The following is a 14,364-nucleotide window of genomic DNA, read 5'->3' as shown; positions in this document are numbered from 1 at the left end:
CTTTCGATTTGGTATCGAAAATAGCCTATAACAATGTCTAGTATAAAAGATGGTGTGTATATTTAAATGATCATGATATAAGCACGGGAAGCTACATGGGATCGTTGCCAAACACCCGCAGACTCTACATCATGGTGGATTCAGTAGAGCCAGAACTACTTTGGGGGCAATGAAGACTTTTCATCACCAACAATGATTGGAAAATACAATTCTTTTTTGTATGTACAGCTTATGTGTCTCAGGCTTGTATGTGAACAAATAAGCACGTCTGCCAAATCATGAAATTTTATCTTGAAGCGTATTAGACAAAGGATGAATACAATACATTATTTCTAGATTGTGCCGGTCCAAACCGGTTCGAACATAAAAGGCGGGGGATGGTGGTGTCGTGGTTTGATAGGACACAAGCAAACACTACCAATGTATTATCTAGCCTGCAGATTGATATAACGAGGTAAAGATGGAGAAGGAAAAAAATGAGGTGAGAGATAAAGGGAGAGTAGGAACTATCACATAATAAGCAAGGCTTCCGCGAACAAAGGGTTAGCGTGCATCAGATCATGAAGGCCCTATATGAAAATGAATGTCGATATGAAAGAAGATGTCAACTGCATAACAAACCTTTTAGCTTTCTAGATCAACTAATGATTAATAGGCAAAATGTATGCTTTCGAATCGACTGCGCTCCCAATGCTTTGTAAAATTGTTTATTCTACGTGTTATTTTCATTTTGTGCAATATCAAGATGATGCCAAGTTATTTCCTCACAATTCAAACTATTGCAACAAACAAAGAACATAACATCATTATATCAACACATTAAATCAGTTCACCATTGAAGCAAAGACACATGAATTCAATGACACATACATGCAATGTTTACATGAGACACTTTTAGCTTTATAATAGTATGTAATATACTTTATAATATTTTGGTAAAAATGAAATCCCGCATTTTCTCACATATTCCCACGATAACATACCGTGTTATTTTTTTTTTAAGGGAATCAGTGAGTCGAGCACAAAATATTGTGTGTGTGTGTGTGTGTGTGTGTGTGTGTGTGAAATATTTTGCTAAGAGCATCAATAAGCGAAGTGTCAACTTGTCAAAACAGACATTATTGATGTCAGTATATTTTGTGATAAACTGACAATGTCTACTAGTACTTAATAACATGTGTGTAACTATGGAGGCACTTTAGTAAACCCTTCTTATGAACGTTTAAGCCGAAATGTTTGTTTGTAGACGTATTCATGGGGAATTCTATTTGGTTGATATTATGGATAATAACAATGATGATGATAATAATAATGATATTAAAAATACATAAAGGTCCACTTATATGCGGCATTTGCCTCTCTGTATGTGTTTGTGCGTGTGTGTGTGTGTGTGTGTGTGTGTGTGTGTAAGTGGGTTTGTTGAGTCAAAATACGTCATGAGTATAATTAAAACATATGAAAAAAAAAGTTTTCCCAAAACAGTTTGTTTACCTCAGTCTTTCTCTGAAGTTCGGAACGTCAAATAGCTCAATATACATTCTCTGTGATTAAGTTCTTTATGAAAGTGATTACCATCAATTTATGAATACACCAAAAAGTTATGATTGTTCATAAAAGCGTCTTTTCTTTTCTTTTCATTACTCGTTATAAAAGTTTAATATTATTGTTGACATGGCTATATTTAAAAAAAAAAAAAAAAAAAAAAAAGATTGGTTGAGCCGGGAGATATTATTTCGAAAATCCTTATTCATTTTTTCACGTAATAAGGCCATATGTTATATCATCTTGATCTCTTTCACAAACATTATGTGACCCTGCACCACCAAACCAACAAAACAGTCGCTAGACATCAATTCTCAGTTATGGACATATTTATTGTAAAAAAAAAAACATATAAAAAACAACAACAACAAACAAAGTTTAAGCTTTGAATAATGTAAAAATCAATTGAAATGGAATCTTCTTATCTACCTCACATTTGAACCAAAAAAAGTAATATGGAAAAAAGTGTATAGAGCCTGTTAGGGTTGTATAGGGTCTATTCAAACGCTTTTATCTTATACCGGGCCTTGCTACAGCTGTGCAATGAATGATGAAAAAAAAAGGGAGAACAAGGACTTAAAATTCTGCAGCAGCACAAAAAGAGTGATTGTCAGGTTAACTTGATAACACAAGACTGATGCCAACTTTCAGTGCAGTAGTATCAACCTTTCAAAAGTTATTAGAGCTGAAATGTAAAGAGTGTATAGATTTAGAGAAATGAAAAAGGGACCCTAAGATAAGCTTATATCAAATCTAAGCAGAAGTATTCTCTACACACTGCAAAACACGGTTTTCATTTATGTTATGGTCTCAAGCTTCACCATAACTGATTTTTTTTTTTTAACTTGAAAAACTCATGACTGACTAGGCTGACCCCATGTCACCGGGTCCTTTCTTGAGTCCTGGCACAAAATCAACGTATGCGACTTTATGTTGGTCTTGTGATGCACGGTCACATGAGACCACCCTGCAGAAGAAGACATTTGGAAGACATTGATTACATTGCCAGAGGTATTGAACAAGAAATGGCCAACATGCATGCGAGCAGTGATGGCAAACACATATTTGCCAAGACATATTGTGTGCTCGATCTTGGATGCATCCGTCAAGTAGTAGTAGTAGTAGTAGTAGTAGTAGTTGCAATAGGGGAGACCGGGTCTAGCTGTTACATTTTTATTTTTATTTTTTTTTTGGAAGTCAGTTCACCAAACACATAGACACATTTCTTTCAAATTCTCTGTGAGAATAGCGTTTACCCCTCATTGATTGTAAACATTAAAAACTTTTTCCAGTCAAGCAAACATAAATAACAAACGGAATTAACAAATCTCATCTTCCGTAAGAATCCTCTCCCCCTCTTAGATTAAATTGTGACAGCACATGTGGTTCTTCGAAAAAAATTACAAAGAAATCGGGTAAAAGCAGATATGATACTGAATATATGTTTAAATTGATAGTGTGTACCTGGGCGCGTGTGTGTTTGTTTGTCTTTATGTTATATAACATGCACATTTGTTCTTCTAATAGTTATGCTTTTTAGACATATTTTAAATAAAGTCTATTAGATGTTGGGAATATGGCCTTGTATACAAGAACTTACCCATGCAACAAATAAACCCGGTCTTCAATAGTATTTCAAATTCATTTTGCTTGGAGTTGCATTTGAAAGTGGGCTCACATTGTAACAGCATCTCACTAGACCGTTCAAATCAAAATGTACTCGTCATGTGTACGATAGCATGGATTACTTATGACGTGAAAAGAATTGGGACATTTACCATGCTCAATTCCAGGAGTTTCTGTTCACATACCTTAGTTCATGCAGCAATGGATTATGATTAGAGAATGTTACATTCTATGTGTTCTGTTCATTTCTTTTCAGAACCCCGACAAATACAGATTTAACTGAACGACACCTATCCATCATACCAAGCTGATGAAATATGTCTGATTACTCTACAATATTTTCTTTGCATGAACAAAATCGGGGTGTAAAGCTTTACCAGATTCGAAAGCCTCAAACTGTTGTCTCCCAGTTTAATAGTGTCATTCTCTCATTGGCTATCACGCAACATACACGGTTCCCGTGGCATCAGAGGGATCAGATTATCCACTATTAATTAAATAAAAAGAAAAGAAAAAAAAGGAAGATGAAAATCAATAAAATTGACAGCTTGTTACGTATCGATGGCCTTAAAGGGAACAAAGATAATGAACGGTGTTGTTCTTTCAATGAACAGGTACGGTGGTTTAAAAATAGGCATATCATACGTGCACATGTCGAACACGAAAAACGAAACACGGCAACCAACTTCAGATGCCTATCACAAAGACTAAGCACATTGTTGATGACATGGACTTTGGCCGGAACATTCCAGTCACGCAGACATTACCTGACTATTAACATAGGAATATTGCGGGGAAGAGAGTGTGTGTGTGTGTGTGGGGGGGGTGGGTGGGTGGGGGGGGGGGGGGAGACTTTGAAACATTAATGTGCTTCATATAAATATTAGCACACGTCGCCCCGTGATCCCGGTGTCTGGAAAACACAAAAGCGTCAGCACGCAAACTGCAGATTATGGGAATTATATCAAAACAAGTGAAGTAAACAGGTCAAAGATTAGTTGCATCGTCCTGATTTTCATACTTCAACTGTAGTTTTCCGTCGGCGGGTATCCGTGTGTACGAAGAGACTCACGTACTTGCAAACACTGATAATAAAGCACAATGGATTATTTATACGTTGGTACTGCCATTAATCAAAAGACATGTGTTGGTATTGTCCTTAGTGAACAAGATAAACCAATTGAATGCTTATGTGAGTGCTAAGATGTCCCCATGTGACATGCAACTGGTGACATATATGGCTATTTACAGTGTGCATAATTTTTTTTTTAGCAGATTCTGATAGCTGATGAAGAGCTCTGACTATAACAACTTAACATCACTATAATCATGGACGGTGTTTATGCTGAGTGGCTGAAGATGACAAAAACAAGACCGACGAGACATGTAATGAAAGTTCAGACACATACTTCTACTAATGTTCAGTGCACATTCTGCAAAAAAAAAATAAATAAAAATGTGATGCTATATGTGACCGTGCATCACAAAACAAACAAAAAGTCGCACACACTGATTTTGTTTGAGAACTGAAATAGATGAAATGGGTCAACCTTACCGATCTTGACTTTTTCATATTTTCTGAAAGAGCTAGTCTTCTTCTACATTATACTAAATAAATCACGCCTCAAGCCCATTTTTTTTTTCACTTACATACGCTTGAAAACCCTTTTCTCATGCCTGACGAAATGAAACAGATCAAAACAAAATAAAACAAGGAAACTTGGATTTATACGATAGGAAAGTGATGTTGTATAACAGTATTAGAACGGAAAAGAAGAGAAGATCATGACCCTGCATCACAAAGCTATCAATAAAAAAATGAATAAATAAATGAATAAACACGTGAAACAAAAATAAAGGCAATTGTTATTTCAATAAAGAGGTGTGGTGGTCCAAAAATAAACATACCACTTGCATATGTCGAAAAAAAAAAGTAAGAGGGCAACCGACTCCAGCTGCGCATAACAAAGACTAACTATAATACTTTGTCGATGAAATGAACTTTGCCTGGAAAATTCCAGTCACGCAGGCCGCACGTGACTGACATAGAGCGGGGGCGTGGGGAGGGGTGCTTTTGAAATAACCACATGCTCAACATAACTATCAGCACACGACACCTCGTGATCCTGTCTGTCTGGAGTATTAGCATGCTTACAGAGACTCCAACCCAAAGCACCTTCTGATCTGGAGATTCTCCCGCCTGAAACCCCTTGCAAACGGGAGATTCCAAATTGATGTGCGCGAAGCGCGAAATTCCCAGGGTTCTAGATGCTCTCTGGTGCTATTAAGGCTTATTTTTTCAACATACGATAGCAATAGATAAAAAGAAAGCCTTTCCAACGGGAGACACAGAGCCAGGGCGGGAGAAATTAAATCATAAAGAGGGATCCGAGAACGGGAGATTTTGCAAAAATGGGTTTTCGGCGGGAGATCTCCCGTCGAAAACGGGAGAGTTGGAGTCTCTGTGCTTATGGAGCACCAAGTGTCGCATGACCTATTTCTTTACGAAATCTGTCATTTTGTTGAAGAAATGATAGTTGATTCGTCAACTAAATACAAAATGGCCATTTCGTAAGGAAATTATGTATCACCTCTTAATGTAATAACAACGCTAAATGTAATAGTGACAGTAAATTAAATACATTTTAACGCTATTTACTGTAACAATCAAGAGACCGTGCATCACAAAACGAACAAAAAGTCGCACATGCTGATTTTGCGTGAGCACTGAAAATAGGTTAAATGGGTCAACCTGGCCACTCTTGAGTTTTTCATATTTTCCGAAACAACAAGTCTTCTTCTACATAAATCTAGAGCCACTATAGAAAAGATATATTTGTCTGTGTGTGTGTGTACAAACTGCACCTATTCAAAGTAGTTAACATTTGATGAATTTACGGTTTAGTGTGAGTTTATTTATGGTTTGAATTTGATAAAACCTTAATGCTATATTTACGTAGGGCAATAATATACTTACCGAGTTGTAAACGTAACTAATTTTCAGCGAAGCCTTTTCATTTTTTTTTCACAAAATATACATTAGTGCATGATCTCGAATAAACATACAGACAATACTTTGTTGTTGTTGTTGTTGTTTTGTCTTTTGTTGTTGTTTTTTTTTTGTACTTTGTAAAAGTAGAATTTGACCTAAGTACAAAGAATGCGTGTTTCCCCCGGACGTGTCCAACTCCGTACTCAGGTAGAAGTAAAGTCTGATCTTGCAATAATAATGTATGTGAAGGTAAACAAGTTATAATATTTCATTGATAATATTCGAACAAGTTGATTCTGTCAAGTTGAATGCGCTTTGCATGTGAGTTAATTGTCAAAAATAAAACTGAGAGGTTTATCGTTTGTATAATTGTGTTGTTAAGGAAAATGTTACCAGACAAAGCATGTTGCATATAACTGAGGTAACTGAGAAACACTTAGGGTTAACGTGTATTAAATTTAGGGTCGATATTATATTGAGGGCGGACATGTATAAATTTTATTGTTGGTATTACATTTATTTTGAAATGTTTTACATTTAGGGTTGATATTTCAATAAGGGTTAAGGTGTATTATATCTAAGGTCGTAATTAACGTTGTAGGGTTTAAAATCATTACATTTAGGGCTGGTATTACATCTTTTCTACATTTTTTCTACCACTTTATGTCCTTTGTTATGTAGAATTGTTTATACTAAAATCGACTTATATAGGTGCTAAAGTGCTGTTTTGAATATCATTTTTTATCAGTTTATTTCTATGCCAGTCGTATGTAAGCTCACAATATTAGTCTTTGGACTTTGTAATGATTGACAATAAAGACTGAGTTGACATGAACTGAAATGAATATAAAGTATTTCGAAGCTAGCTCAAATCAAAAACCCCGGAGAGACCAAGCACTGGCCGGATTTCGAGCAAACGTCATGAATCTAAATTTTTATCATTTGATTCTCCCCATTTAAGGTTCTTTTTCTCCTCCAGTCTTTATCATTTCTTGTTTGAAATTTAACCCTCTGACGCCCATAAAAACAAAGAAAACATGTTTCTGTTTGCTACCCAGAAAGTTTGTTATCCCGACGGTTAATTAATCAGAAATGGATGAAAAAAAAAATCGACGATTTGTTATTTCAACAGCAAATCAGATAAGTAAACAAGGGAAAGTTCCGATTTTCGGATTTTCGTTGATTCGAAAACGAAGTAACGAAATTATCTAAATGCATTGTTTGCTTTAGTAAACTTCAGAAAAAATAAATATAGATATCAGACAGCGAGAAGTCGTTATAGGAGACCGGAAGGAAAATATTTAAAGGAAAAAAAAATCTTTTTTTTTTTTTGACGTCGGTAGTTTTCCTGCGTGGTGTCCATTATTCAGATAAGCTGAATCAAATAAAAAAGCATATAAACATACAAATACGCACATTTCTTGTGACTGCTAACTTATGTCAATCCAAAAAAAGTAACCACTGTTCATTAATCCAAACAAAGCATAACGTAGTTGTATTTTATTTTTGTTCGGTTCGACAGAAGAAGATTCAGCATTCCAGAGTTTAGGGATCTGAAGCTTCAACTCCCCTCCCCCTTTTGACGATGGTGTGGAGGGGGGAGGGGATCGGGCTCATTTTGACAAATAAAGATCATAATACTGGAAATGTGCTATTTGCCAAATTTGATGAAAGTCCGTCTTGAGATTAATCAAGAGGAAGCAGTAAATGTGAACAATGCCCTCCTCTCCATCACCCATCCCCCCCCTTTATCAGGACTCCCTAGATCCGCCATTAAATTGAAGCTTCTACAACCCCCCCCCCCCCCCCCACACACACACACACAATTTCCTTTCATGTCATTTTATGTCATTAATGCAACACCGGGGACAGCTAGATGACACAGATGGCGCTGTTCATCCTGACGGTGTAATGGGCCTTCCTTGCCTAGTGTGTGTGACTGTGCGTCAAAAATCCACCAGAAAGTCGCACGTACTGTGACGGCTGAAAACAGGTGAAATTGATTAACGTAGCAAAATGTTAATCTTTTATTATTATTTTGTTTTTGGCAATGAGAAGTCTTTTCTGGCATCATCCTGGAACAAGAAAGTGTGTTTTGTACTACAGGTTTTTTTTTTTTTTTTTTTTTTTTTTTTTTTTTTTTTTTTTTTTTTTAAATGGTATGATTAGGGGTGTCTCATAGATCCCTTTTCATTTCTAGAAGCAGAAACAACCGTACACTTTTTACTTTCAACTCTAATAACGTTACAAACGATAATCATACTGATTTGAAATTTGGCACTAAATATGGACAGAATGTGGTCATAACGCATGCTCAATTTCAGCTTAATCGAATAAAGATTAAGCTCTTGAATAGACCGTCTACTTCAGAGCCCCTTTCTCACTTCGCACTTTTCCGCAGTATGTGCTTTCTTGTTAGTATTTTAAGAGTATTTAACGTGTGTCTATTTGAAATGAGCTAAACATCATTTCAAAGCTTAAACCACCTTCGACGATTTTGACTTAGTCAACTGGAGTCGACTGTACCATACATGTTCCCCTGTGTGTATACATGATACATGTAGGTTTCTGATGACTGACTGATTTTGAAACACCAAATATTTTATATGTGGACATTTGTAAGGAACTGGGCTTAACTAATAACACACACACACACACACACACACACACACACACACACATATACACATACATCGTACATGTACACACATTGATCATATGAAACACACGAATGGAAATATTATGAAACGTAACTGATACTTACATCAATGAGTCATATTATTATGGTACATTACTATAGATCAACAGAAGTCGAGTTGAATTTCACACAAGTTTCAATTACTACATACATAATTCCTACATTCCTTCCAGACAATATACATAGGTAATAAAAACATCAAAATGATGGCATATTCTTTATGAACTATTGAATATGATTTTGCTAAACATGCTCTCTAATACAAATGATGACATCCTACATCTTAAAAATTATACATTGTAAATTTCAAAGAAATACTGTTGTGATAATTATTTAAACCAATATCAAAAGTTTGAAGAAGGATATATTTGTGTGTTCCCTACTGGAGATGGTGCCGGAGGCAACATGGTTTCAGGTTATCGGTCTGCCCCCCTCCCCCCATTTTCCTCTTTCTTGCCAGATGTTTCACGTATATATTGCCTTATTGCCTCGATATAAGCAAAGGGATATTTCAGGAACTATTTCTGACCCTGCACCTCAAAACAAACAAAAAGTCGCCAGACGTGAATTTTTAGTTAAGACCATATTCTGAAAGAGCAGACTTTAAGCTTTAAAATGATGTATAACTCAAATCAAATGGACTCTCCTAACCTATCTAAATATTGGAAAGAAAGCACAAACTCAGGAAAAGTGTGAACTGAGAAAAGAGGCTCTGAAGTACAATGTCTATTCAAGCGCTTAATCTTTACCAAACCGTGCTGGCTGTACGATGAATGGGACAAAAGACAGGAAGTAAACTACCAGAGTAACAACAATGAAGGGATTATCAGATTAAACTGAAATTAAGCATGCCTCATTAACACATTCTTTCCATAACTAACGCCAACTTTCAAAGCAGTAGCATTATCTTTTCAAAAGTTATTAGAGTTGAAAGTGAAGAGTGTGGACAAGTTTTTCAGAAATGAAAAAGGGATTCTAAAGACACATCAATCACACTATTCTACCAAAAGTGCTTGAGATAAACTACTAAAAAAATACACTTTCCTGCCCGTTTTATGATACCAAATTTTAGCATAATGTAAAAGAAGACCCGCTCTTTCAGAAAATATGAAAAAGTCAAGTTCGGCTAGGTTGACCCATTTCACTTATTTTCAATCCTCACGCAAAATCAGTGTGTGCGACTTTATGTTCGTTTTGAGGTGCACGGTCACATTTGATATAATATATTTTAACTTGTTATGGCCACCGTATGAGCTAATGGCTGATTATAATATTTTTATGAGGTTTCTGAAATAACTGACTTCAAAGGTGCATCAATAGCACACCTTTGCAAGTGGCTACCAATCTTCACAAAAACAAAAAATAAAGTTTCTCTTGTGATGGCTCTAGATCATAGAAGAACTGTCGTAAAGTTGTTGTACCTGTCAATTATTTCTCCGGCACCCAGGTACCCGTGCACTTGTCAAGCGAGGACTGCATCCCATCTAAGCTGACAAACCCCTGCTGACTTTCTCTCCGACTTACCAGCCGGGTAGGGCATCTTCGGAGGCAATTTACAAAGTCCCGACCCCCAATACCACGGAAGAACTTGTCAAATCGCGGACAAACTCACGGCTCCAATATCACGGGAGATCTTTAGTCAAAAAAACGTTGGGAGAAAGTTTATCAATTCTTCATTTCTAGTGAAATTAAAACAAAAAAGATGTCGCACTTCATGAATGGACGATGGCTGTGTGTTTAAATGATTTAAGTTTTCAGTGCGTTTGTTGAGATTTTCGAAACTCAAGGGGAAAAGTGGAAATATTACAAAAAAAAAAAATCCTATTATCTGACTTCAGGTGATTTGCTGAATCGACCAGAATATAGAAAAAATATTTCATTTAATTATTTCTACTACCGACCACAAAAAAAAAGAAGAAGAAAAAAAAAAAACGTTCATAGGGCTTTCTTTTCCCTCGTAATTTTCAATCTCGACTATTCAATCTATTTTTGTCCAACTCCTCCCCGTCAAGCCATTTTATGTCTACAAAGTTATTCTGGTTATATAACAATGTGTGCCCTACTAACTGTGGAAAAAAAAATGACATTTTATCGTGGACTCCTAGTAAACGCTGCCGATATATGCAGGTCTATCCACACAGGGTATGACGGCATTAATGGACATTAATACGTGTATGCGTTACACATTCATACTCCAATTCTCAACTAAATGAGATGAGTGACAAGCTTCACCTACATCCTAGGCGCGATCCTTGCTCAAATTCCCGGCCAAAAATAATGAACACCACCGAGCCAACGCCGCAACCCCGTAAATGGTTCCCGCCCGGCCGGGAGGTTTGCACGCGAGCCGTCGCCGCAACCCGGTACATGGTCCCCACCTTGCAGAGGTGTCTGCACTCGAGCCACCGGCACAACCCAGCACACGTTCCCCGAAGGCAAGGGCCGTTTACCTTCACAAACCCCCGACAACAATCACTGCGAGTACTCCGCTAGTGCACGAGTACCTGGGGACTGGAGAAACAATTGACAGGCGTAATATATCCTAGAACATTCACGGTCAGAAGCTGATTTATGAGCAAAAAAAAAAAAAGAAACCGTTACCCTATTACTTTTATAATGGTAATAATAATCATAATGATAACTAGTATTACTGCAATTATTATTATTATTATTAGTAGTAGTATTAGTATTATTACTATCATTATTATCAATATTATCATTACCATTATTATTATTATCATTATCATTTTTATTATAACTATTATTATTATCATTATTATTACTGTTATCATTATTGTTATTATCATTATTGTTATTATTAATAAATGTTCCTGGAATCATGCTGGTCTTCTAGCATGATCAGTCATTTGAAATTTTAATTTTGTTTGTATATTTCGTACTTCTTTTTTATCAATATTACTTCAAGAGTAATAACACATTTTTTTTTTTAGTTGTAACCAGTCAATAATGTACAAAGCAAACAAAAGTAAAGGTGAATGATGAGCATAGTAATTATAATGATATATGGTCGTAAATCGAAATCTGGAGGTAGAGAGACAATTAACTATGATGGGACCTAATGGGTAATGAGTAGAGAGAAGGAGGGATGGAAGGAAACGAAACAGAGTGCGGGATTGCTAAAGATGAATTCAGAGAGGGTGATGGCACGGACCCACATGCAAAGTACAGCGTGTTGACAAATACTCGTATGTTTCATTGGACAATAACATACAACAATCGTGACAATATATTTCACCAGACATTACAATTTAATTGAGTGTCTGAAAAAAATGAAATAAGCATAATATTCATTTTCAAAATCCAAAATAATATTTTGCAAATGGGAAGTACTCGATTGGGGCAAAGACATAAACCTATTCGAGTCGTAGTGGTCATTATTTCCTATGGCTTTTTATTTTCTTTTATATTAGTCTACAGCTCCATCTGCTGTAGTGGTTGACGGAGTAAGACTTCGGGTTCAGCTTGGAGAAGAGGTCTAATAGACCTCTTCTCATAGTATGTGAAGTTGAGTCTTCCAGATTGACTACTTTCCTCCAGATTTTGAATCGATTCTGATCTTTTCTCTGTGTTGCACATCATTTACATTTTCCCCGCAATATCATTATATATGATATTATACTACTTATACACACTATGGCTAGTTTCTGCAATTTCAACAATGTCATGACGTGACATAATTATGTCTATGCCGTACAGAACGGTTGAAAGTAATAGCAATTTTTCCCCTTTCACAAGCAATGATACATAACGTTAATTGAAGGTCAATTTGAGAGAACTATTCTAAAAAGGAAACAGTACAATCCCAAACAGGATCTCAGATAGCAATACCTCGACCCACGGCCCCCACGGCTGCGCCACCGTAGATTCGTAACAATACAAATTCTGCTGCAAAGATTGCAGGGGAAAATAAACTATGGTGCGTGATGGTGGTGAGTGTGCATGCATGTGCGTGAATGTGCGTGCAGGTGCTTGAAAGTGCACAAGGCCAGATATGCTGGAATTTAGAATAATAAACTTGGTGTGCTGGAAGGCGGGACAATATGCGATGTTACTATCGGGAGACCAACATTAGTCATATAAATTGTTTGGGTTTTTTTTAGTTCGTATTTGAGATATACTGTAGTAAAATGTACTTCTTTGAGTTTGCCTTGAATGAAAACAAGGAGGCACACTGTGTCAATTCCTCAAGAAGAGTGTTCCATGTATCCGGACCGTGATGTCTAATCGACTTTTGAGCAAGTAAAAGCTTTGGATTGCTTAAATGAATATCATGGGAACGACGGGTAGGGTATGAGTGAATATGGTCATCGGTTACTAGGGCATTACGAAAAAAATGGTAATAAATGTCGAGTGTGTTTATACATAATGGCAGTTAGGTATAAATGTGACTGTGCATCAAATCTTTAGAAAGAAGTGTGAAAAAATGCAAAGCTCTGAAAAAAAAGAGCACTGGCTATATCAATACGTCGAATCTAGGCCTACACCATGTTCTGATTTCACCTATTTCCCTTTGCCCCAGGACAAAGCGGTAAATGTATCTGTCAAGAAATTTTGACCAAATAGGAAAACCTTGTTGTTGTTGTTGTTTGCCTGCTTTAATCAAATTCAAATTCAAATTCAAATTCACACTTTTTTTTCACTTCCTTTTTTTTTAATGCACATAATGTACAATCCCTACGCTTTTAATTTCTATGAATGATATACGTTTCCGTTCGGTAATGCATTAACCTGTTTCTTCAGACAAGGATTAATATTGAACAAGACTACAGATACATTCTTATCAAGTATTTTTTTTTTTCGTGGAGCTATACGGTGCCCTCAAAGAATTCCAATAATACAAACTAATTACGAATTTTCGTAAGCAGAACATAAGGCGTAACTGAAGACTTAAACTCAATACTACAATACATATGGCATTATCAATGAAAATGCTCATCAAAATGATGCAAAAAAAAAACAGCTTAAGCAAACGATATGTGATAAGTTGACTTTTAGTAAAAGAATTATGCTGCTGGACCCAACTCCAAACAACAGGAAAAAAATAAATTGCTGCCATTGAAATTCGATATATTGACACTGTCATATGTTGAAATGAAATGGAAGAAAGGGAAGTGCCAGGCTGAACGGACACTGCTGGATCGTGTGGACGTACTGAGTCAATCCTTAAAAAAAAAATAATAATAACAAATAACAAAAAATGATACATTTCCAGCTGTAAAGTCTATTCTACAGACCAAAACAGATCAAAACAAAACAATAAACCAAAGTCAACTACAGGTTAAGTGCCTGATCGTCCATTTCGAGAGACACCATAAACATTAGAAATAGCAAGGACAAACATGATCACCGATTTCAGGAAAGGAGGCAGTGAAGAAGATTCGTAAAAAAACAAAAAGATTAATCCCCCCCCCCCAAAAAAAAAAAAAAATAAATAAAAAAATATTCGGGCATATTCCACGTGAAGTTGTGATGCAGGTCCGGACCT

Source organism: Diadema antillarum, unplaced genomic scaffold, assembly GCF_040938485.1.
Source record: "Diadema antillarum isolate AM-2024a unplaced genomic scaffold, OU_Dant_1.0 seq00001314_RagTag, whole genome shotgun sequence".
NCBI lineage: Eukaryota > Metazoa > Echinodermata > Echinoidea > Diadematoida > Diadematidae > Diadema > Diadema antillarum.
Note: the sequence above shows the minus strand (reverse complement) of the source record.